The sequence below is a fragment of the Struthio camelus genome, chromosome 12, assembly GCF_040807025.1.
Source record: "Struthio camelus isolate bStrCam1 chromosome 12, bStrCam1.hap1, whole genome shotgun sequence".
Classification (NCBI taxonomy): Eukaryota; Metazoa; Chordata; class Aves; order Struthioniformes; family Struthionidae; genus Struthio; species Struthio camelus.
Genome location: NC_090953.1, coordinates 14,621,372 through 14,647,238, shown reverse-complemented (window position 1 = coordinate 14,647,238; position 25,867 = coordinate 14,621,372). Strand labels below are relative to the sequence as shown.

At 41.2% G+C, this 25,867-nt stretch overlaps 1 long non-coding RNA gene across 3 annotated transcripts in view; it reads right to left on the bottom strand.

The window, feature by feature from the left end:
* LOC104148279 (uncharacterized) overlaps positions 1-25,867 on the bottom strand; it is a 67,702-nt gene that overhangs the window by 35,676 nt on the left and 6,159 nt on the right. Inside the window, exons 1-3 of one of the 3 annotated variants that reach the window (XR_695079.2) lie at positions 10,073-10,137; positions 7,653-7,768; positions 5,224-5,309 (exon numbers count right to left, since the gene is read on the bottom strand). This is a non-coding gene — a long non-coding RNA (uncharacterized lncRNA). Of the gene's footprint in view, positions 1-5,223; positions 5,310-7,652; positions 7,769-10,072; positions 10,138-25,867 lie in introns of those variants that run through there. The other 2 variants (XR_011143832.1, XR_011143831.1) reach the window with 2 other exon arrangements.

Here is a 25,867-nt window from a genome sequence, read left to right as displayed (position 1 = left end):
TCAGGATCTAACATCCAAAACATTTTCCATGAGCATCAGACAGAGATGGACTACTTATCTCCTGCCCTCTCTCCTCAGCACATAGTGTCTCAGTAATTTTCCATACTGCACCTCATTAGATTTTGACACTAAGAACATATACTGATTTCTTCCACTGTATACAGAACTCTATAAGCTTCATGGCAATTGAGCACTTTGCCTGCTTAGATGTCTTCATAAGTCATCAGTCTGTGCCCTTCGGCACCCTAATGAAGTTGTTAAGCTGACCCTTAGAACCTATGCCACACGTAAAAAGAACTCTACAGTGTGTATACACACACACACACACACATATCTATATAAAACTACAACGTATAAGGACAGTTTCTTTAAAAAAAAAAAAAAGAGAGAGAGAAAAAAAAGAAACCCCAAACATATCCTCACAAATGATAGCTCTCTACAAGCCTTGGGAAGTTACCCAAAAGATGAACAAATTTGGGAACAGGCACACAAAGGAAGTCAGGCAACCAGGAGCCACCTCTGAGAACGCCAGGTCTATTAAAACAGGTCTTTACACACCAGAGCATGTGCCATTCTACAAATACTTTTTCAGTTGAAAACGACATTTACAAATGTTCTCCAACTGTTATGAACGTTTCTGCCAAGAAGCTTTTACTAAATTTCTGGACTAGGCAAACACACTTTTTTGCATATTGTGCTAGCCATAGCAAGCCTTTTCAAGCTTATGTCATGACTGCCTCAATAACTCCTACTTCTCAATCTTCCCCATCCCGCTTCTATCAGGTAAACTTTAATCTGCTGCTTGCACTGCTTCATTCAGTCACCCTTAGTTTCTGTCTCAGAATTTAAATGCAATTCACTTGCGTGATTAATATAAGGGAAGTTAAACACTGCTGCTACTTTGCAACCTGAATGCAACCCGATGAGGTGCTAAAATAGTCTGGGTTTCACAACAGAATATCTAAAGACAAATGCAACTTCCATCATCTGTCTGCCAAGGTGTGAAAACCAAACACTCAGTAAAAACTCTGCACTGTCAGAGTTGGGGCAGGGGGAAGGTTGCAGGGAGGAAGAAATCAGCAGAGGTTCTCACCTTCTACGGGGGCCCCAAGCTGCGCACTAGGTCTGCCTGCATAACGAGAGAAGTCACACATCATCCTCAGTTCATTTAGTCTGTATTGCCACCACAGCGATTGCCGATTGCCGTTCAGAATCAAAAGTAATCAACAAAGCTATTCCCAGTAGTCACTGGAATGAAACCTAAAGGGACTCAACGTGGTATCACTCACTGAGATTCATCGCTACTCCTGTTTGCACTGGGCATCCTTTCTCCAGCCTCAATAAACCTCACTTGTAATAAGGCCAGCTGTACTTCTAGTTGTTTGCAGACTTTGCACAGATCACCTTCCAGCTACCAGAGGAGCAGTGACAGACTGTACATCTCATCCAGGTACAGAGAGCAATGGAGTGTAAATGCCTGCCTCCAACGGCCATGCTTGAGGCTTCCTAGGAAGGCCAACTTTTTGCTTTTAACCCTTCTTTCCCCAGCAGATTCACATTCCCTCCTGCTTGTTGACTAAACAAAAGGCACAAGGAAAGAAAACATCTGGCCCGCCCATTCAAAGACTGCCTTTACTTCTGTCAATAGTTTGATTACCTCCGAAATCTCACAGTATCTTTCTACTTTTCCTGTCTTGCATGCCAAAAAACTGATGAGAGACTTCAAGAAAATGAGGAAATATCTCACAGTGAGAGAAGATATATATCTGTGTCCCAGTATGTGGTTCTGCTGGGATTTGCAGGGCCTAACATCGGGGGAGTGGTCATGGGAACTATGTAGCAAAACTCCCAGATCTTAGTGTAAGAGAGAATCCAGCTGCAAAGGAGCTTGTGAGGTCATGCACTCCATTTCCTATCCCCAAGCTAGGATATTATTTCTACATACTTCCTAGCTTTTTCAAACAAAGGAAAAGGGCTCTTCAAAGACTGGTTTTGGTCCTGCATCCCTTTTGTTAGATGGGTTGTGTTGAGGTCACCTGGAATTTTGGCTTTGAATGGGATACAGGCCGAGGACCACAGCTGCTCTAACCCACTTTCTCACTCTGAACACTTATTTTGGGAATCAGCCTCTTTTGTTCCTGTTTCTTCTCAGAACGAACATTTCACATATGAACAGCTGAAAAACAGCTCATTTACAAAAAGAGGATCGATGCTATTCCTATAGTCTCTGAGCACGCATCTCCATTTCTTTGCTATTCCAGTCTCTCTTCTCCTCTCCCAAGCCTGAGTGAACCAGGTGCTTCATTTTCTACAAGGAAGGCCAGGTCAGTCCCCACATGATTGATATGGAGTGACAGCCTCACTGCAGCAAGCTGAATTTACTGCTGGCCCATCATCTTCTGCTTCTACCATGCAGGTCCCTTGATTTTGTTCTTTTGATATATCTACCCAAAAGTCAAATGTTCTCAATTTAAGCTGATACACAAGACAGGCAGTTCCAAGAGAGAGAGATGTCACTTGACTAAAATTTTCTGCTATATGGAAGTATCTCTGATCTGTTTCTTTGTGTGTGCACACTCCTCTGGATACAGCCAGGAGCTCTGCATTCTGCGTCCAGTGTCGAACTGCTGCCAAACCTGCAGAGGGCTGGCAACAAAATGCAGTTTGGGGAGAGCATTCACTGCTGGGGAGAGGGGCCATAAGCACAGCACTCTGTTGGGGGTGAGGGCACTTTGGACAGCAGTCACTAAAACATGCAACTCTCATAAATGAATATTTATTTTTTAACCTTTTCATTAGATGTCAGTATTTGCACATTAACATAGTAATAAACAAGAAAACTGTCATTCTAACCTCTCTTCAAACTTAGACAAACACTTGCTATAGATCAAGCAAGGGACTATGGTCAATGGCCCTTGAGGTTTGCTATTTGAGGAAAGGAGGAAGGGAAAAATAAGCCACAGAACTGTGCTCAGATGGTTCCCAGCCACAGTAAAGTGTTTTAAATATTCATGCTTCTCTTGTCCATTCTGGCAGAGCAGATGAGCACAAACAAAAGAAACATGAGGGGCCTCCCTTAATGAGGGTCTGTTTGCTTCTTATAGCCAGCTGCCTGACTTTATTGAGTCTGACATTAGGTAGACTCGTTCAATGAGCAAGGGAGGGAAAGACAAGGCATTCAGATAAAGCAATTGCATGTATTGCTTTGCTCTCTGATCTTCTATGATAATGATTGCACTGATGATATATTGAACAGAATCTGGAAGCAAATTTCATACTGCAAATTGTTTGTTGGTTCCCATCAGCCACAACAGATATAGGTCACTTGTGAACGTTGCTTGGACTCTCTCAGTCAATCTGTGCTGGTGAACACTATATGCAAGAACTACCCAGACTTGAGAGTCTTACATTAACTCTGTCTCTTGTCCATGAAAAGGTCATATATGATGAGTACATCAACTATCTAAATCAGCATTGGGAGCTTTCAAATAATGAGAGTGAAGAAACAGAGATCACTAGGTGCAAGTGATCACAGGTCACTTCACTCTGTGCTCAGGGACAGAAAAAAGGCGACATCTGCAGGAGCTGCTACCGAGGATTTCCCCCCGCAGCCCAGCCCACGCAGCCCCCGGCAGCTGCCTTTGCCCACTAGGCGGCACAGTCGCTCTATTCCATCGTGGCAGTTTTTTCTGCATGCTTTTAAGGCTGTTTGAGAAAAAAAAAAAAAAAAATAGATGTCACTAAATGTGTCAAGCCCACTAGGAAATAAGGACAGCCCCTCAAAATAATCGCCTTTAAATTCTGGTGCTCAGAAAAGATCGCTATGTGGCTGCTGATTAAAGTTCCAGTGCGCACTCTCCCCCGCTTCACACTTCCCATGCTCTAGCTGAACCAGCTAACTGCTATGGCATCTTCTTCAACGCACATTAGGAAAGCTTATGGCATCTCTTCTGAGACCGGAATAAGGTCAAGAACACCTTTTATGAAGCTGGACTTAGTTCTCTCACATTTAAGTCACTCCCCTTACAATGTTTTTATGCACAGCACTGCATCTCGTACGTGGAGAAGATTAACAGCGCATCACGGACAGGAAGAAGGGAAACAGCAGTTTGATTGCCGCGATCAGACAAAAGTGCTCAGCAGCTGCAACAGACCCAGACAGCTGGGACATAAGCAGTTATGCCACCTGCCAAAAGCTTCAGTCCCTTCCAGCACCGCTCAGTCTGAAAGATCATTTCTATGATGAGAAAGCAACTGAAGCTTTAAATGAAGATAAATGATGACATTTAAATAAAAATGTTTTGGCTTCCATTTGTTGAACGTTTTTTCATTAAAAACTGGACACAGTTATATGTAATATCTTCACATTATTTCCTATTCTCATAAGTATAAAAATAGAAAATATAAGTTAAAACATGATTTCCTGTCACTCTGACACACTCAGTCTGACTCCATAATTAAATGAGCAAACCAGAACTCTTAAGTTAGTTTCAATATTTGTACAATGGAAAGCACTCTCTCTCAGAGGAGAAATGGCATGATCCTGTATGTCCTGAAGTCAGCTGGGACACAAACCTGTGCACGGCCAGCACCAAGAAGAGAAGCAATGCCCAGAAACACCAGCTGAAGTACCTGCTGTTATTGTGAAGGACTCACTGGGCTGTGCCGCTAGACTGGAGACAGAATGCGTTACAAAGAAAATCCAAGGATGAGCTCTGGGTGCTGAGGAAGACATGAGCAGGCTTGTAAAGCCTTGCTTATTTTTTTTCTGCTGATGCACACAGTCACTCCAATGTTCAATTATATGCCACTCATATCAGTCTCAGATGATCTATTGCAAAGGCCATATGCGTACTTAACCACCCTGACGGGGCAACATGACTGCTTTGCCTGTGGGTTACTGCTCTTGCTGTTCAAAACAGCTCTTGCTGTTTTGAAACTGCTTAATGCTTTACAACAATGATTCCTTGGGTCCCATTTTTCACCACAGGGGCTTATGGGATCACCCAGTCTGGCCTCTTGTGTATCTGACATTCTTAAATTGCAGGCACAATACATTGCATCCCGCCTATAACTTAGTCAGATCACATACTTAAATCCTTTGGAGTAAAACAAAAGAGCTGAAACTGCAAAACTGCGTATCAGAGAATAAGTGATACAATAGCAGAAAGGAATTAGGTAGAATATATGCAGGTGTTTCCACAGGGTGAAAGTAAAACCCACCTGCTACAGAGGAGTTGAAAAGCCTGAAGTCTGCCAGCCCAGCTTGGTGGGGAAACATCAGCTCAAAGCTGGTGATTAACTTGACCCTGGCCAAACAAGCAGGACACATTGTTTAGACACACAAGAGGAGCTTTCTGAGATACTTCAGAGCATTGGCACCAATGTTCTGGATCCTTTTCCGGTGTTCACATTGAGTCCAATCATTCACTCCCCCTGGAGCTTAACAAAGAAGATCTCAGCAGGCTAATTCACTTGTAGATGTGTAAATTAGGGCCAAGCTAATCAACCCCTTGGATGACCCTTTGAATCTCCTCCCCTGAATACAGCTCCTCTGAAATCCAAGAGAAATTTACCTCACAAACAGTTGAGATACTACAAAAGGCACATACGGTAAAACTCTCATCCCAGGTCCGAGGAATCTACGCTCCACAGAGCCAGAGTCTAATCTAATAACCATCCAAGTCAGCAAGCACCTTTTAACTGATTTCACTTGGACCATGTCCAACCTGCAGTACATATGCTGATGGTGCCTAAGCAGGCTGCATCCACCTTTTAAGAGTTTAGAATAAATACTACTGCTGGGTGGAATCATATACAGAAATCCTCTCTTATCTGCTGCCCTGGGCAGGAACAGGGTTTCTAAGTTGTTAGGGAAAACCAAAGCAAGCAGCAAATTACTGCTCGTTCTTTCCTGTTCGTCGTCGTCACTGAATGGTGATTAATTTACTGGGTTTTAACAGGGGGTGCACACGTACTGCGTTGGGAATGCCACAGTCACCTACTATTAATTAACATCAATGTTTTGCAAAGGCAAATGACGAAGTTAGCTCAGCAAATTTTACAAGTGGTAAGAACAAAAACAAGAGCTCTGAAACAAACGTTGGCATTCAGTGGGCTTCCCTGTGTGTTACAGCTCTGCACTCTCCTACCATGGCATAGGGTAGATTAGTATTGGCTGCTCCTTTCCCAGGGACAGAGCACATCAGGTCTGCCTCAAGTAACAAAGAAGCAGCAGGAGGACAAACAAGTTACTCATGGATAACTGAAGAGGAAGGACGGGAGGCAGGACGGGATTTGGGCTGAATGTGTAGCCCTCACTGTAAATGCACTGAGATTTTTGCAAAGCAGTAGAACAAGTAAAGAGCATCAAAAACTAAAAATACTTTTGAGGTGATGCATCTTCATAAGGTTCTCTAAACTGACTTAAATCCATAGGTGGCTAAATCTCTTTGGTTACTGATCCTCAGAACATCCTCTCTGATGAGGATTTTTACACTTAGAAAATAAACACTTTTTAACACCTGCTTTAGCCCTGGCTATCAACTGCACTCCCTCTTTGACTGGTACAGATAATACTCCAGTTTACAGGCTTTCTTCATCTCATTAATAAATCACACGTCACGGCAGTTTGCCAAACAATTTTGGTCCAAAAATTTCAAAGTACTTAAACATTGAGTACTGTAGGCATCCTTCACACATTATAGAGGCAGACACTGAGGCAGAGATGGATTATTAGTATTCAGCACTTTTCTCCCATTCACCCAAGAAAATGTTACGAACAGAAGTCACCTTCAGGTTCCCTGCAGGGCCTGTTGCATTTCCCTGTCGGTCAAGATTCGTCTACCAGTCACCCATTTGTTCTCCAGTGCAGCTCATTGGGGCTGCAGTAATATTTCTCTTTCCCCTCTAATCTCTGCTGTGAGTCACCAAAACCTTTACTCCCTGTCTGAGTAGGAGCGAAGAGCAGCGTCACACTCTCTCTCTCCGCTGGCCTGCAGCCAGGCACCCGAGCAGAGCCGAAAGGGGAGCAGGAGGAGCGTGACTCATGCAGCAGCATCTAGGGACAGCACTGTCATGGCAACAGTGCTTTTAACCATTGTATTACTCAGACTATGTAGCTTTTAATTAATGGTCTGTTTCTGTCCCTGTTTTCCCACAGTCTTAACGTTTATCTCATTCCCTGCAAGCCCCTTAAAGACTTCAAACAGGCAGCAATCAGCAGAAACTAAAGCAGTCCGAATAGTGTAGGGGAGAAACCTGCTGAGCTTCGAGAAGCCGTGCTGAAGCGGAGCCAGCCTCGGACCACTAGCCTAACCACTGCCTCAAAGGAGGGAAGTGCTGACCTGATGGATGCCAAGGAGAAGATGTGCCTTGTGCCTTTATGCTCATCCCTAAAAGAACCCTGAGATTCACCACCAACACCAGATCAGCCTCTAATATTCAGCAAGTCCCTTCAGCATCAGGGTAAGGAAGGAAAATAAAGCAGAGAATATAGTTGGAAAAGAAAGGTTCCCCAGATGTCCCCTCTATTCTTTCATTGCTCAGGGGAGGAAGAGGTCAGGATTTGCCCACTCTCCTCTCAGCAGAAGAATTAAGATTGACCAGAAATAAGTTTATCCCTTCTGATAAATTGAAAGTAGGCTACTCACCTTCAGGAATCCACAGATCAACAGCTGGAAATCATTTAATATAGAGAGTTCAAAACTGAAGACAGCGGGAAATATTTTTTTGATTCAGTATTCAGTGAAGGTCTATTCAAATGATCCTTTAGGAAAAGAGATGCAAAAATGCAAATCAACAACAGAAAACAAGACTCTGAATATATTTGTAGTTTTTAGCAATGACAGTTTTGAAACACCTAGTAAAGGAAATTCCATTTACAACATGGAAAGTTCTCTTAGGGCTACACAAGAAAACAGAGTGGATGATAACACACTTTTTTAATAAAGAAAATAAGCAACTCTGGAGAAGATATACAATAAGTACTGCAGGGATCCACTTCTAAAGATGAGGAACTGCAATTCACCTAACAGATCAGTCTGGGCTCTTATAGAAAAACACAACTAAATGTGCCAAGGGAGACAAAAAGCAAAATACTCAAGTGGTTTTTAAAAAGTTAGAATAAGATGCAATTTATTTGTTTGCTTTTTCAGTTATGAAAACTTGCATTCTCACGGGCCTGATTTAAACTATTATTGATTCATGCCTAAACCTCTGTACATCCAGACCAACATATGCCCACTGTAACCACTCAGAACTGTTCCACTAGATCATGTCCCTCCAGTACAGCTGAATGGACCAGCAACACGACTCACTGAGTACATGGCCTTTGCACAGATACCATCTACAGTTTTTTTAGGATTGGTTCCTGAGTGATGACTATTCTTAACAGCTGGAAAAAGGATTCATCTCTTTAATCACAAGGTCATTACATATGCCACAACCGTATACATACAGTCACTGATGTTCATCCCATCTACACATGTTCAGATACATCATTAAAAAGAAGTTTCCAGTCATACTACAGAACCCAGTTCTCCTCACTAGTCCTCTAAACTTCCTTTCCAGTTAATATATGCTGCACCCAACCATTTTCATGCCGCTAAGGAAAGGGCTGCAGATCTACTAGCAGCAGCAAACAGCAGCATTTTGACAATCTCCGTTTTCCCTTTAACTAAAAGTACTCAAGTTAATCTCCACTTTACCCACGTATAAAATACAGATTTAAAATAAATAGCACTGCTAATATATACCAGGCATGCAATAGGATGCAGAAGAATAAGACCCGCTTTTCCCCCCCTATTGTCTGATGTCCACAATAAAAAAAGATTTGCAGTGTACAGGCAGGTAGCCAACAGTCACTCAGTATGGGGGGGATAACACCACAGTTCTGCTGCTTCCAAGACTTTACAATTTGACTTCAAGGTTCATATTTTGAAGTGCTCTTTTCCTTGAATGCAGACGGCACAAAAGAAAAGACTCTTCTCCGGGTACAGCCAAGCCTTTAGCTAAAAGCTCTGCATCGTACAGAGCTCCCCATTCTAAACCTGAGCATGACTTAGTGATGTAAATCAGCATCTGGACTTCCCTCTCTACCCCACTCCTCAGAGGTAGTTTACTCTTTGTCTCCCAGGAAAGACTAAGGCAAGTTCAGCAAGAGCTATACATCTTGTGAGGGCCAAATGGCAAACTGCCCAGCAGAAATTCCTGAGGACGGTCTAAGGAGCCAAGGACTCATTTTGGCACAAGGAGGAGCAGGGACACATTATTTTTCCAGAACATTGCCTTCTCTTGAATGGGAGTTATGGAGGCTCCTCTTGGGTGAGAAGGCATTTTTTGTCATTCACTTCAGGAGCGAGATACAATGGGGTGTAATGTTAACAAGGTAGAAGTAATCAGTTTACAGGTATTGTTTCTAGGACGACACAGAGAAGATCAAACTTATTTTTCAGAATGACCAGTCCAGTCATAATAAACTTGCATTCTCTTCAGAAAGGATAATGCTGCTTGTAAATTTTTTTCCCTGACATGTATCAGACTTCTTGCATTTAAAGATTTTTATTCATGGCATTAATTTATAGGAAACACAGTAAATCAGAGAATGCTTTATAATTCTCAGAGATGGTTTTGCAACCAGCAACTGCTTAGCTTGCAATCAAAGGCTACACGGCACAACAGACCTCATCTCTCCAGCTGTGGCACATGCAGTTTACCCTGGAAGCAAGGCAGAGGAGGCAACGCTGCATCAGGGCGCCCACTGACCTGGGAGCACAGCGCAGCGCCTGTAGAAGGAGGAGGGGGACTCTCGGAGATTCTATCCAGGACACATCACCTTTCTTTTCCCCAGCACCTGGTTTGCTTTTTAACATCTATTCTGAGCACAGTGCATTATGGCAACATTAGCTGATGGTAAAGATGACAACAGGTAGCTTTCTCCAGGGAAAAGGTTCATTTCATGAGACTATGGAATAGTATCACCTAAGACGCTATCACTAACTTCCTCTATTCCAGGGCCCCAAGCACGCCACTGTCGCGGTACTAACAACGGATACTTTAAATGGTCACCCACCATCAGGGCAGCTGAAGAAAACTCTTCTATGTTCCAGGCTCAGGACCGGATTCTGATTCCAGCTGCATCAATAAAACCAAGACTCACTTTTGTTGTCTTGACATCATCCCATTTACACATTCAAACTTTGAGAAGAATCATGCTTTTAATTTTAATTCACAAGGACTTGAAGGATTTCTGGATTTGGCGATTTACACAACAGACAAATCACCATTCATGTTCTTGTTAGGAGACAAAATACAGATACCGTTTATGGTGATAGGCTGGCCTAAGTCTCCCTGAAATTCAGTATAAACAGTAACTGCTATTTAGCTCTAAGGAGTGACTAAGCTTCTCTGTATAATGACACAGCTGAAACAATACTAACCTCATTCCCAACTCAGATGTAACCATCTAAAACAAAACCATATATCAGAAAGACGGAGGGAAACAGAGCTCTCTATTAGGAAATGCTACTACTCTGCTTAAGGTTTGAGTCTAGAAAGAAACTTGAGAAGGACCAGAGAGCCTGAGAGAATAAAAGCACCCAGAAAACCAACATGGATACATTAACAGAACACCTGCCACTTTAAAATGAAACTTTATGGACTTTGAATGAAACTAAAAGCAGATTTTGTACACAGATGTGAGATGTTGACAATGGATGACAAGCAGAAATCCTTGCAAGGAAGACCACATCTACAAGCAAACACATTTGCTTTGGCAACTCCAGACCAGTGATTCTAGTTAGAAAAGTGAATAAATGACTAGCATGGCATAATGTTTTCCATTGCAGAGAAACACATTTTAGTGTAATTACTTCTAGAAAAGACAAACTTCAATGGGTATCCTAGTCTTTAATCTCCCTAGGCTTTACCTTTGAAATGCGAGTCCTGAATACACATTCTATTTGATTTATGTGTTTGCAAGATTTAACATTCAACACAGAAGTCTCTGTTTACACAGGCAGGTGAGGAGTTGGTGATGAAAAAACAGAGCTACACGATGTTAGAAAGGACATAGCCCAAATGAGGATGAGTAATGATACCTACTTCCTCAGATGTGCGTCAGAAACAACCATCATTAAGAGGCCTGGACAGTTAATATTTGCAATGCTGCTGTTAGTTTTTAAATTATTCAAGGGCAGAAAGATTTATGATTCATAAAGAGGCTTTTAAGAAGATGAGTCTAAGCCCTGCACTGGAGCAGACCAGGTAGTACTGGTAGCCCAGATAATCACTTGGGTCAATTAAAAGCTACAAAACTAGCTCTAATGCCTGCGTGTGCATTTATAACAGTGGTTTATACTTCATGGAGCCTAGCAGCCTCAGCTGAATGGAAGGCTTCAGGTGCCATGGAGGGCACAAATACAAAAGTATCGTTCCAAAGAGATCATAATTATTATAGATATATAATATATATGTATATATATATATAATTATTATTTCTATTGTACAGTTGAAAATGGCAGATGCATGCCTGGCTCCATCACACCTAACATAGTAGCCCAGCTGCATCTACATTCACAAACGCTACACAAACCCTTCTTCGGTCTTGGAGGCCTTTCCCACAGAAATCCCATACAGGTAACTAGCCCTGCCGCAGCCCAGCTAGAGCTCAAAGATAAAGTAGCAGCTTTACTTGGGAAAAATGTCTGCCTAAAAGAACTCGGTTTTTTTGTTTCCAATTGGCAAATACCAAACCAAAACATTTGGCCAACAAATGTTGGACCTTTTTAAAAAAAGTCCTTTTAAAAGGTAAAAAAGGAGGGAAAAAATTACAAGTTTACCAATAAAAGCTGAAAACTGTTGTTTTTTCAGGACCCTTACTGAGGCAATGAAGAACCTCCTATGTATTTATGGTGTGGATTATAAAAAATAACTCAAAAACCAATAACTGGGAATTAGTATTTTCTTTAATTTGATTATGCTATTTTGGACAGAAGCATTTAAAGAATTTCCAAAAGGTCCTCTACCGAAAGTGCTTTCTGACTGACGCTTTGAAACGAGCCTAATAGCTGCAAACACTATGAATTGAAAAGGTCACTGCCCAATCCAATCTCAGTGATTACCATTATTTTTCCCTGCAATTATGACTGCACTAAAATAATAATCCTGATTCACTGGACAATTAAACATTCCTATTAACGTTACTTCAGTAAAATACAGTACGGGCTGAAAGATCTTTGCACAATCGAGCATTGAAGTGTAGTTCACAATGCCTTTCCCTTCAAAAGGGTTTATTTTGCCAGTTAAAAACAAAACAAAACCAAAAAAACCATATACACCTATTTCTTGTTCAAAACCAGCTTTTTGCTGATCAAAGCCGTGAAACAGGCTTCTCATTTTAGTATCTAATTCAGAGCCAGTATCTCAAAAGCAGCGCTGAACATTATCCTCCTGCCTGCTCATTTTAATACACTCATCATTGCCCTAGGAAGAGTGTAATTGCTTACAATAGGGGTTCTCATGCTGTCTGAGCCATTTGCACTAATATTCACTGCAATTTCTAAAGGCGCTCAATAAGGGGTGAAAAACCCTACAACTTCACAAAAGTTATGCGCTCAGACCCACTTGATAACCACACTCATTATACCTTTTGGTGAGAATCATGATTTTACCAGGCTCTTTCGTGATTTTTCTGAGATAATGCAACATAATTCTCCCCAGCTCATAGCTGGGCTGATCACACGAGCAAAGTTTTCCCTCAACTGGAAATTAATATGTAATACTCTACATTAAAAAGTTCCTTTTTCCTGATTACTCTGCACTCAAGAGTTAAAATTTTCACACTGATCAATTAGATGAGTAAGCGGAAATATATTGATTACATGAAATCTTACTTTTAATGAAGGAAAATTAATATATTTCCTGTGACAGACATAATTGACTTAGTAATTAATGAAAGCAGATAGCAACTGGGTCACTTACAACAGTTAAGACATTAATTTGTTCAGTACATCCTGTTTTTCAACTCACAGATTAAATACTGGCAATCAACAACTTGCCCAACCTAATCTATATGGCTAAATACATAAAATTGGGTTGAGTTTAAAAAAAAAAAGTCTCTTAGGATGTCTTTGCGGAGATCACCTCACATGATGCTGCAGAAGAGGACAGAGGTAACAATAAGGTCCTAAAACCCATCCTGCAATGCCAGCCTAATCCCTCAGGATTCACGCAAGCCCAGGATCAAATCATGCTAATAGCCAAATTTTTCTCTGGTACACAAAGTCAAAGTGGCACAGACACAGTCTTACAAGGAATCTGGCTCCAGAGGACTCCTTTGATTCTAATCCTGACAAGCGCATAAAGCCTTCGAGCTTTTGTTCCCAGCTACAGAATTGTGGAGGCAAGTTCCACGTTTTTATATACACTAGGTCAAGACAGCTCCTGACCATTTTGCTTTTCTGACCGATTCCCATTCTCCCTGCTCCTGTCTCCTTCACCTTCTCTTTCCTTTATGTGGCATGCTCTTCTAGAAGCAAGAAACTGAGTGATACAGTAATATATATAAAAATAAGAAACAAAGGCATTTCTTGGTGGTGGTGTGTTAGTGATCAAACAGTAACTTTTTGATGGAGAAGAGCATCCCAGAAGCTGTAACCAGTAGGGATGGCTTACAAACAGGTAGGCTTCAAAGGGGGTTGTATAATTTTGCAAGAAAAGCATATAAAAGTCAGGCTTAATACTAAATTCTAATCAATTCCATGATTACTTCCTAATGAAACAAATCTATCAGGGATGCTCACCAGGGAGGAGAATAAGATTAATTCCAAGAAACTGAAGACACCTTTTCTAGTTCACTAACCTATTCGTGCAACATGGAGTTAAGAAATTAATTCAGAGCAGCTTGAAAGAAGATGTGAGGCAAGTTACAGCAACTCTGTATGACTAACACCACAATGCATAAAGTGTATTCAGGCTCTTTCAGTCAGCTTCTCCTACTGGCTCGCTATTTTGGAAATATCCATTCAGCTGCTGAGAACGACAGGACACTTGCGGGATGAAGTAGGTCTCACACGCAGCTCTATTCAGATGAATTAGCCGATTGTGCCAGTTTGGTCTCTAATTCTCCCCTCCCATCAGGTTCACAGCCAGCAGTGGAGTTCACCTCAGGAAAATGCAAATCCCTGTTGCCAAAGAATAAAGTGGCAGATTGGAACAGTCTATTTTAGAAAAGAGCTGCCATGTCTAGTTAGTTTCATACACAGATTCACTACACAGTAGCAAATGGATGCTGGACTGACCTTGGAAACACAAGGCAAAAGTAGTTGAGGATTTCAGCGAGAAAAGGGAAGAAAAAGAAGTCACATCTTTTCTGCGGTGGATTTTGGGGAGTCAGTATTCATATTTTATTAATGTTCTCCGGTTTCCTCCCCTCGTTTCCTTTCAAATCATCTTTTACGGACACAAGACGCTAGTATATGTCATCAGATTTGAAATTCAAGAGAAAAGATTGTTTGATGTTAGCAGCAAGCAAATAAATGGGTCTCTATTTCAATTCAGGTTTCACCATCTCACATCATCTTCTGCCACTGTACTGCACCTGAACTCTGCAGAAAACAGTAATCACTATAGGAAGCTTTCATATAGATTGGTAAACCACAGCACCTGCTGAAGTTAACTCTCTCTCTCTCTATATATATATGTATATATTTTTTTTTAAAAGAAGCCAAAGGAAAGATCCTTCTAGTTTATTTTCCTGTACTCTGCTGTGTTTTACAGCCATCTCATAAAACATCCCCAATTCACCCCACCCACCAAGCAGAACAGTTTCTTCAGTTTTGTTCCTTTTTCAAAAGCACCAGCTGATAGAAACATGAATCCTAATAATGAAACGTCTGATTGTTTATTCCTTTCTAACTGATTAGCCTAGCACTCCTATTATTCTGTCTATTCTACCACTATGTTTGCCAGTTTTTTCAGTATAAAAAAAACTTGACATAGTCATGAGTGTTTCAGCATATATTCAGCATTGTTATACTGTAAGGTTATCACAGCATTATTCAGATTATCTGTTCACCAAAAAAACATTTCTTAGCAGGTATAACTGACAAAGCTCCAGGGTGACACTACATTATTGGAGCTTTTGATAGAAACATGAAGGAACTCTTTTTCATGTTAGCATAATGATAGCGACTGGACTTCTTTAAAAATTCTGATTTCATACTTTGGCTTTCCATTTTGATACATTTAATTCATTCATACGTACTGTAAATCTGATGAAACCGGCTCAGTCTACCTGAAGGAGAGGACGCTTGGCTTTGGCTCCCCGCTTTGTGGCTCTGACTTGCGTCTGACACTGGATGGCCGGCTAAGTACTTTCATGTGCAAGTTTAGTGAAAATTAACTGCTTCTAGGAGCTACCACTAGCCAAACCTCCATATACGTACAACCTGACATTTAACACGTGACATATCACTGAGGTTTAATATTATAGCTAACCACTGCTTCAAACACACCAGCTTACTAAATCCCACTCCAATATTAGCTATCCATAATAGCTTCTGTGAAGCTTTCATAATAGCTTCTATGAAGGCCTGAGTTACAAGCAGATAATTGAGAGCATAAACCAGTATTGTACCTACTAGCGTAATATTCTGAACGTTTCCTTTCTATATTCCTGCCTGTGGTATAAACGTACCAGTCTTCCCATGCCTTACTCCAGGTTCCAAGGGATTTCAGATAGTGCTAGGTAAAAGCACATCAAGTGCCAATACGATCATTTGAAAATCACATTTTATGGCCAGTACCAGCGTCTTAATTAAGGAGCTCTCAGTAACTAGTAATAGAAGTATAAATCATTTATGAGAAAACCTGACCATATAGGCAGCCTTCAGATGAGCCAAGTTATCAAGGAGGTTATTTTATCGGCAATATCAGACATTGATATCATCACACAGAGGTTCTCAGAGGCCTCTGCATACTCATACATGCTGTATATTCGTGTACACATAGGCACAGCAACTGCAAAGACTAGCCACCCACAGAGGGAAAGCAAGAACCAGGTGGCCAGCTGCTCATTGCACCAAGCGCGTCACAGAACGAGGGCTGAACAGCGAGCAGGAAAACGCATGGAGAAAACTGGCTGAATAGCTCTCTAGAGTCCCTGTAGAGGCTTGGAAGTAACTGCAGGAGATGGCCCATTTTCTTTCTGTCTTGAAGCTCTTGCTAAACACAACAGTGTGGCACAACCGGAGCTCAAAGACAGAGAAGGACAAGATCAGTGCAAACTGGCTGAGGCAGAATTACTGAGCCGTCTTAACGGGAATCTGCTGCATAGGTAGAGGCCTCTCTTGCCTTTATTTCACTTTGAGTCTCTTCTATTGCTTACATGTGCTCTGGGCCTCATCCTGCATGCGTCCATGCTGCTGCAAACTGCTGACAGTCAGATTAACTACTGCTTTCTATACCCAGGGGAGAAACCATACGCTCTTACCCTCTGCGAGGTGTGGCACCTACAGAGATTCAGAGGGAAAGTGAAGTAGGAAAGACTCAGGCACTTAAAACAATCAGTCCTGAGGGACTCTTTAGAAGGGACTCTGCAGCTGAAATTCTTTGAGCAGAAAGAAACTATTCTAATTAGAAGTAAGTATATAAGGTCATTGTAACTACACTGATACTTGAACAAACAAGTTTAATCCTAATTACAGACGTGCTACTGCAGAAATAAAGTACAGTATTTGCATATTGCGCAACAGGACGACAGCATTTTATAGTATGTGAGAAAAGCTCTGTCTTTAGAAAAACACAAGGACAGGAGGATATTCTCATTAGGACATCCCTTGTCAGCAAAGTGAATAATATGTATTTAGGATTATATATCCTTTTGAACAATTGGTCTACAATGAAGTGTGGAAACATGGAATATTTTTTAAATATCCTGAAAAAGCTAAAACAAAGTCCCTGCAAAAGACACAATTCCTTTCACATAAGAAACTCTTCCTTCTCCATTTTTTATTTTGCTATTTTAACTGGACAGCCAAACAAGTCACATATTAACACACTTTTCAGCAGCACAGAAAAATAAGTATCTCTGTGTTAAACTAGTACACTAAGCCATGACTTGCTGAGGAACTACCGTCCTTTTGTGTCTAACACTGCTATAAAGACAGTAACCTCTAGCAGAAGAGCAAAGTATAAAACCCCAAGTAGTAATGCCTTAAGTTGCTTTCCCACAAGTCACCATTAATCCTTTATTAACTTTTCATCTTGCATTTTGACTTAATGAACTGCCTGTCAGAACTACTCTAGAACTTGTGCAGCAGCTACGTTCACACAGGAACTTTGCTCCATGACACTTCCCCTGAGAGTTTCGCGTGTTAGAACAGTCCTAACTCCAGTCTGCTCAGAGTTTAATCGAAAGGAAATGATAAAACTCTCGGAAGAATCAGAGAGCACACTGCAAGTATAGCACAGACAAGCTTAGAGATCTTTACATCATCACGGAAAAAACACTCTTCTACAAAGTTACGGTTTCTATGTTGAAACCATGAACTAGTCCAGAAACAGAGCAACAGACTGAGTTATTTGTGGGAACCGTTATATTAATTGAATTTAGAGCACGTGCGGTAAGGGTAGTACCTTGAATCCTCAGCTTTTCTTTAGAATTATAGTTCTCTATTTTCTTGTAGAAGTTGAAGAAACTGTTGCTGCTATACGATATCATCACAAATGGTCTTGGACTACCTCATGGAAACTTGGGATTAAAGATTGCCCAAGGGCAATCAGGTTAAATGTGGCTGGCTCCAGATACACACTGACTTATCAGCCTTGCTACATTCAGGTGGTGTTTTCTAGGCACACACAGTAAGAACATTTACCCCAAAGGTACATTTGGGGGCACCAGCCATGTAGGGATAACAGCTCACAGATCTTCCAGTTGGGATCCATCAGCTGGTCACCGCTCAAGGGAAGCATTTCAGTAAAAAAAGATGGGAGTAAAAAGGAAGGACACCAAACTTCCAGATTGTATCAGCTCACCATGAAGACTGTCTACAGGTTGATCTGAAAGCTTTCTCTATCCCTATATGAATACAGAAACAATATGGGCAGACAGAGCAAACTGAAGTGTAAGCAATGAAGAAATGAAGAGGGCAATACCAGATAAATAAGAGCAGAGATCGCATGGCCACTTTAATCTGCGTGCGTCTTAGCTACTGGCAAAAATCCCCATGTCCCCTAGCCTTCCACCCTCCTTCCTGCCATCTAACACTAGCATTTCGGTGGCTCCAGTTAGCCAGGTCAGGAAATTGATCTAGCTCAAAATTACCCTCACTCAGACCAGCCAGTTGACTTACACAGTAACTTTCTGTAGTCTGGTGGAACTATGACCTTAAAAGGTAAGAAATAGTACCCAGAAATCTCAGAACACAAAACAATGATCCACTCACTTAATCCACCATCACCCTCTCACTTCCAGTAACATCATGATACTTTGAAGAAGCATTCACAAGAGTAATTTTAGGCCTGGGAAAGCTGTAATCTTTGCGACATCCTCTGCAGTCCACTAGGACAGGTAATTCCAGAAGTGACTCAGACCAAAAATGCAATTTTTGCTTTGCAGTTGCTTTGAGTGGCTCTTCCTAAGGCTAGAGCTAAACTTTGCAAATATTTTCCTACAAGGCCAAAAAGATCCCCTCTGGAAAAACAAACTTAAAATCCACCTTATTTCCAACCTCTACTCTTTCTGAGCTCTTTTTTCCCCAACCACAAGGCAAGACATGCACTCTGCAAGCAGACGTTGCAAGAACAAAGACTGCTTGTGGTAGATCTTTCAAGCAGACAGAAGGCTGAAAATGCGTAGCCTCACGTTTTAGGGATATCAGTAAGAGACTGAAAATGTGGAGTTTGAATTTTAGGAAAATTACTTTCTTTTGATGACTTAAGTGACTCAATGGTTTGAAGTAAACTGGAGTCCTAAGGGGGTGGGGGGGGGGGGAAATCGACAGATACTTCAGATTCTGTCTTATACTACTTTTACTCCAGGTATTTCCAGCAGTGCTACTAGAATTTTACCTTTTTTTAAGATAAGTCAGAAGTGAAGCCAGATCTAACCTGATGAAGGAGACAGGGCAATAAAAAGATGGGAATGAAAAACAAGGAGAGTTAAGAAAAGTGGGGTCAGTGAACAGGTATAAGGGATAGCAAGCATAGTTTAGTAGGCAGAACGTGGAGATGAAAAGCTTGATATTCTGATCTAGATTACTGGATATCTGCTAACTTCACTCATGTTCTTGGAGAATTTCTGGACAGCTTCTTTCGATTCTCTGACTAATCAGCCTGTGGGACACTTTGATACAGAATAGTGCTCTCTGAAATCACTACCTGGTTTATTGAGCCCTAAATATTGAGGGAAAGATTAAAAAGCCAATTTGACTTTTTGTTAAAGTCTTCCTGAACCTAAATTGTGTCTAAAAACGTATATAAAAGAAACAAATTACCCTTGTTACAAATTACCCTGTTACAACAGGTTATACAAAACTATCATTTAAAAAATAAGCCTAAGAAAGTAATGTTAATAAACATACATAAGTAAAACAGTCTACTCCTTTGTGGTTCTTCACTTAATTAAGAAAGTCCCCTTTGGCTCTTGACAGAGCTGTGACTGGAACTACTTTGGCAAGTGAGGTGCATAATAACACTTCAAAGAAAAAACACCTACTCTGACAAATGGAGACTATTTTTATTCCTATATGCATAAACCATATCTTGTGGTGAATCACCTGCTTACAGTGAAATATTCTCCAACTAAAAACGCTAAGACTAAAAAAGCCACTCACAGAGAACTAATGGGGTGAAGAAGGAAAGTCACTTCCTTATTACCTTCCCTCTGGCTATTTTACACAGCTCTCCTTCAGGACAGAGCTGTCTTCCTCAGGTTTATTACTGGCTTTACACATCAGTGGAGGTGCCATTAACTATCATATTACAGCCATACTTAATGTATTCATTGCTCTTTTAATTAAAAGAGGCTAAAGCAGGGGTTAATTTCACTGAATTTGCATTCTGGTGCCTTTTTAAATTCAGCAGGGGAAAAGGACAGTATTGTTAACTCAGCAATTAAATAACTGAAAGGCTCAGTGATAACGGCAGAGTGGGCTAATGGTGAGGATCCTGCAGATAAAAGACTCAGGAGGCAAACGCATATGAACAGAGAGGGAAGCACATGGAAACGAGCAGTTAGCATGGACAGGTGAGGCAGTGTGAATAGAAACTAACCAAAACTATATTAACAACACATTTAAACTCTAAAGTATTCCAATGACTAATATTCTAATGTAATATGCTAGAACTAATTGCGACATTAATTTCACTCCGGAAATTGAAATCTGAGATGATGTCACGGGGTCCCATAACGAACAGCCAAATATTAAGAAGTCACATGAAAAGTTGTCTGTTGTTCATGCATACATTTCCACCTCCACGTTTCCAGCACTTTTTATTTGTGCTGTCCCTCTCTGCACTCCTTCCCCTTCAAAATGAGCATCAAGGGATACCAACGTTTCTGCAATTTTGCGATATTTACATTGCCAACACCAGACAAGGCAACACAAGGTAACGCTAGCTGCAAATCTATAACTCATCTTGGAAGATAAAAAGGTATGCTGCTAACATATATCCTGCCACTAATACTCTGATGAAACAACGGAAAAGGGGACATGCTGTTGATGTACTAGGAGGCTAGTTAACGTGTATCCCTCTGCTATACCTAATTTAATGATACATAGAAAAATCAGCAAGGCATGGATACAAGGAAAGCTATAGTCTGACTTTTTAGGGATAAACTGAGTACATTTAATCCTGAAGTCATTGAGGGACAGCAACTATCATCCCAGGGTGCCTTCTTAACAAGCTCTTCCTACTACAGAATAGCAGTTTATGTAGTTTATAAAGCTAATGAACATATGCTGCTGCTCCAAACGTTTCCGTCTCCTGCACGGCTGACTTCATTGCCTGACAACTTATTAAGCAGACAAAGCCATAAGCAGTTTGATTTCAAAGGATTTTATGACTTAAAGGATAGTTGACAAACAACAAAAACACTGAAAAACACATGAGCAAAAATACTGAGCCTTGATGCCAGAGGCTGACCCAGAAGAGTTATTGGGTAGTGTGTCTCACCCTCATCCAAAGGAGTGTCAGCAACAACTCCCTGCCTGCCAAGTCCCCAGCCCTGGGTCGGGCTGGGTACCCATGCTCTAATATGGCCCATGGATAGCGTCCTCTCAAATGCAGAGGGACAAAACATGGTGATTCCACCTTGCGGGTTTAGCCCATCTCTTTTCAGCAGAAACAACTATGAATTGCCCAAGGGCTTCCTGTCCTTTCTGCATGCACAGGTAGAAAACAGAACCAATCAAAAGACTTAGGTAGGATGAAGGGGCTGAATCTCCTTCTTCAGTGGAATCATCATTCTCCAGCAGTTCACACCAGGAATTGCACATTTTGAGGAAACCAAACATCTGTGACAGCACAGATCAGCCCTTGCCATGCAGAGGGACCCAAGCTACTTGCTTCCTTCCTGGAGCCAGATTGCTCCGACCAGCATGGGACTTGCAACTTTCACGTTACTATGTGGCAGGTGATATACAAGAAAAGCTAGAGACAAGAAGGAAGTACAAGGTCCTTTCATGGATAATCATGGACCTAGGATGCAGCTTAGAAAGACATTCAGCCTCTGCAAATGGTAGGGGAAGGGAACAAAAAAACTATCAGAGCTTCATACAATAAAGCCAAAAAAGCTCTGAGAATGCAAACTCACAGCAGATGATACTGGAACACTCCCTTGTAACCTTATTATGGAAGCCTGTAGTAACCCCTGCTAAGAGTGTTAAATATTAATAAAGGCTCACAGCTGTTACTGCTACATAATGGGCTTATTTTGATGAGAAATATGTGCATGGCTTAAGTAATGTGCATCAGTTCAGACAAACCTACTTTCCTTTTGAAATTCATGCAGGACTCTCTCTCCTTGCTGCAATTAATTCCAGAACCCAGGGCTATTATTCAGAAGCAAGATTTGCCTCTTTGATCTTTGTCTTATATCCCACCAGTTTTTATCAGGGGTTGCCATATGAACTAAGACGGATACACTAGCTTGGTACGTTACCCATTACCAGGGGGCAGCCTCGTTTTTATCTATTTTGTCCTAGTTATTGGTGAATCTGCCCACACACATAGCCCACGATGGGAATTTTGCATTGTTCCTGAAATTAAAACAACCCTGTCCTACACTGCTACAAATATTGTAGGTTGCAATCATCATAATGATGTTTTGCACCATAAGCATCAACATTTGCAAATGCTCATTGTTTCTTTTGTTTAACCCTTTGCTCGGCAAATTCGCTCCAGGGCTTCTTTACTGACAACGGAGCTGATGAATGTCTTGATCATTAATAGGAGGAATACCTAGCTAAAAGGCATTCTCTTTGCCACTTATGTGGTCATTGAATTATATGTGCTACCTTAACTAGACTCAGTTGATACTGACCTCTGTTTTAGAAGTTTGTTGTCTTGAGTTGGTTAACCTAAGAAACAGTAACAACAACAAAGACCACTGTGCAACTCTTGACCTAGATGTGGATGATTTTCAGAGACAAAACTGGCAGTTAGGTATCTAACGCTAACTAGGAGTTAATGAACTGGATAAAATTAAACACTGTTGGTTACTTAGAAAGCTTCATTATGAAGCACAGCTGAAAAGAAAACTCCTATCCTCAAAACAGATTTAGGCAAAAGTACCTGAACTGAATGCCTCACTCACTGTCAGAATTACTTTCGTAACTGCTGCTTGCATGAGTAAATACTGCAACATTAGCTGCCGCACACCTTTCCTGTCCTTAATCAGTACCAATGCAAGGATTTTATACAAGAATGCAAACCTAGTATTTTCTAAAGTCTGAATCTGTCCCTACGAAAGAAGCAAAAAGGACTTTCCCCGTCCTCACAAACTCAGCTCTAAGGAACCTTCAGATCAGGGATATTATTACCAGACACTCCACAATACTTAGTCCAGGTCTCCAAAATGAAAGCTTTCCTTTAAAAAGGAAGCTGTTGTGGTTGCAACAATAACCTCCCAAAGGTGAAACGAGTAATAGATGCAGCGATGTCTGCAGACAGCCTCAGAACAATGACTCAGAGGAGTGAATTCTTCTGTCCCATATAAATCTGATTAGAGTGTCAAGTCCAATCCACAGTGATGTGACTTCAATGCTAGCATTACCAAGGGAAATACTGATTACTTTAATGCAAGAAACAGGTTTGGGCAAGTACAGATCCTTGGAGCTGGAAGCTACTGTGAGGGAAGAAATCACAGCAGCAATAGCAAGGAAACAGGAAGGACAAAAGAAAACAGGAAGAAAAGAGAAACAGAATCAACAACGCCTAGAAATTCTCTTGCTGAACAGAGAATGTCACAGGGAGGCACTAAACAAATTAAACCTTTAATTGCTATATAGTCACTGTCCATCAAGAAACAGCCACTGATGTCAGTAAGTTGCTCATACAGAGATCAAGAGGGAGAATATTACTGCGGGGAGTAAGAATTCCAAAGCTACAGCAGGGTCTCTCTCTAATGGAATGAGTTTGACATCCCTACACTGGATGTTCACAGTTTTAAGGGTGGGTAACCAGTGCAAACAGTTCCTTCCCACAGCCTGCCAGAGGAGCTTGTTAACTTGCTCTGGAGTCAAACAGGGCAACCAACAAACAGGTAGTGCCAGAACTGTGGGAATCTGGGCTGGAGCGCCAACTCAAGCCCCGGTTAGTATGGCAGTGTGGAGCTACTGAGCTCCAACTTTTACACAGGCCAGATGAGTAAGTCACAACCTCTTCTTTTTCTCCAGAGCCTTTTATCTTACAACCTTGAACTCACGAAACCATAGGCAAGCTAGCATTTCCCTCAACTATGAAAAGGTTATATTCCGCTCTACAGAGACTCTCCAGTAGGACGTACGTTGGATTCTCACTGCTAACACAATTTTCTTTCTTAAAGTGAAGTCTCATTATCAAGACACTTCTAGTTTCCTCTATAATTCCTTCTGAAAGCATTTTAAGAATACTTGTACGCAAAAATGGGTCACCCTTTTTGGGTTACCTAATTTGAGCTCTATTTGTTTTTAAATCATTCTTGGTTTTAGAGGGTACTCATTTTATACAGAGAAAAGGTCAAGAGCTAGTCAGATCAAGTATCCTTGCAATAGTCAAAATTTCCCCTGGATATAGCATGGATTTTGGGCTCTGCAGACTGCTGATGCAAATAAGACAGAGCACCCAGCAGGTCTAGAAAAGGAACACACACAGCTCCTTGAAAAGGTTTATTACTAAAATAAAGCTTTCAACATTAAAATATCTGTGGTATCTTTATACTAATGCAAGGAAAGAAGGGATAACGTCTCACAGTTGTGACAGCTGATTTAAACTGTATTGCACACACTTTGCATATAAATATAGTTTAAGACAACATTAGATGGAATGATACTAATATTAGTACACCTGTCAAACATTTTTTCAAACTAATTGATATTACATGTTCAGCTCATTGTATCAGTAATGTTAAAACAACTTTTCCATTTTATCAAACTGTAGCTCCTCCTTGCTGAAAGCTACTCTAGCTGAAGTAATTGGTCTAAGTAATTTCAGCTCCAGGCAGGCACCCAGAAGTTTGTAATTTCCATTGATCAGCCTTGAGGGACTGAATTTGAGCCATGACTCGGTGCTACACACATGATAAGCATTTTTAATAAATGCTGACCTGCAGTTCTTCACTTCTTTCACTAGGCAGGTCACAGTTAAATTGCTGATGCAGCTCACAGCAGACTGAGGAGTTTCACAAGGAGCTGAAAGCACAGAGACGTCACAACTGATTTGGTGCTTACTCTATCTAGCTGGACTCCAAGAGGAACCTCCACCTTCCAAAATATGCTATATAACTGTGGAAAAATGAAAATCAACTGTATCTCACCATCAACTTCTTTAATCTTTTGTACTGCCCTGATCTATACACATATTTCCTAACAGCTGGTTTATTCAGATACTCTAGGATTGTCTGTTTGTCTCTCGGCTTCTCTGACAGCAGAGGGCTGATGTGCCATTCCTTACCACTCTCTAGGGCGCTCTCTTACATTTTCCTAACTTATGCCTGAAAACTTGTAGCCAGATAGCAACCTTCATCACATCTGCGTTGATTTCTGTATCGTATTCCTTGGAGAAACTGCACAATCTGGCCACTGAACATAATTCATTTTAACCTCCCAACTAGATACTGTTTCAGTTGATGCATTTGATTTTTCCAAATGATTATCTGGCTGCATACTGGGCTGGACTGAAGAATGTTGAGGTTGCCCCATAAACCAACCTGTCTCCTCCTGCATCTCACTTCTGCTGAAGTTTGAGACAGAGGTCTATTTTTCTAGACTTTTCAGAAAGTATTATGCCACACTAAGTTTTTGTTATATATGCTTACTTTTTGGTATTCTGGTATATATTCTGAATATAGACTGTGTATATATACCAACATAGCAAAAAGGAGACTGGGTTTTTGTTGTAAAGCCCCAGGTAAGTACATAATAGCGGTTCAGCTTTCAAAAAAAGCCTATACACGGGTTTCTCAGTAAAAAGTACTCACTGAAACCATTCCAGAGTATACTTGCTAACACGGCTATTTTAAAACGGAAGAGAGTTGTCCGTAATGCTACCGTTTTTCCCCCCGGATGTATTTCCCCACGTGCTACTGCTGTCCCTTTCGCCCCTCCGCACCCCCTTCGCCCTGCCCTGCCTCCTCCGCGCGGCCTGCCGCCCGCCGCAGCTCGTG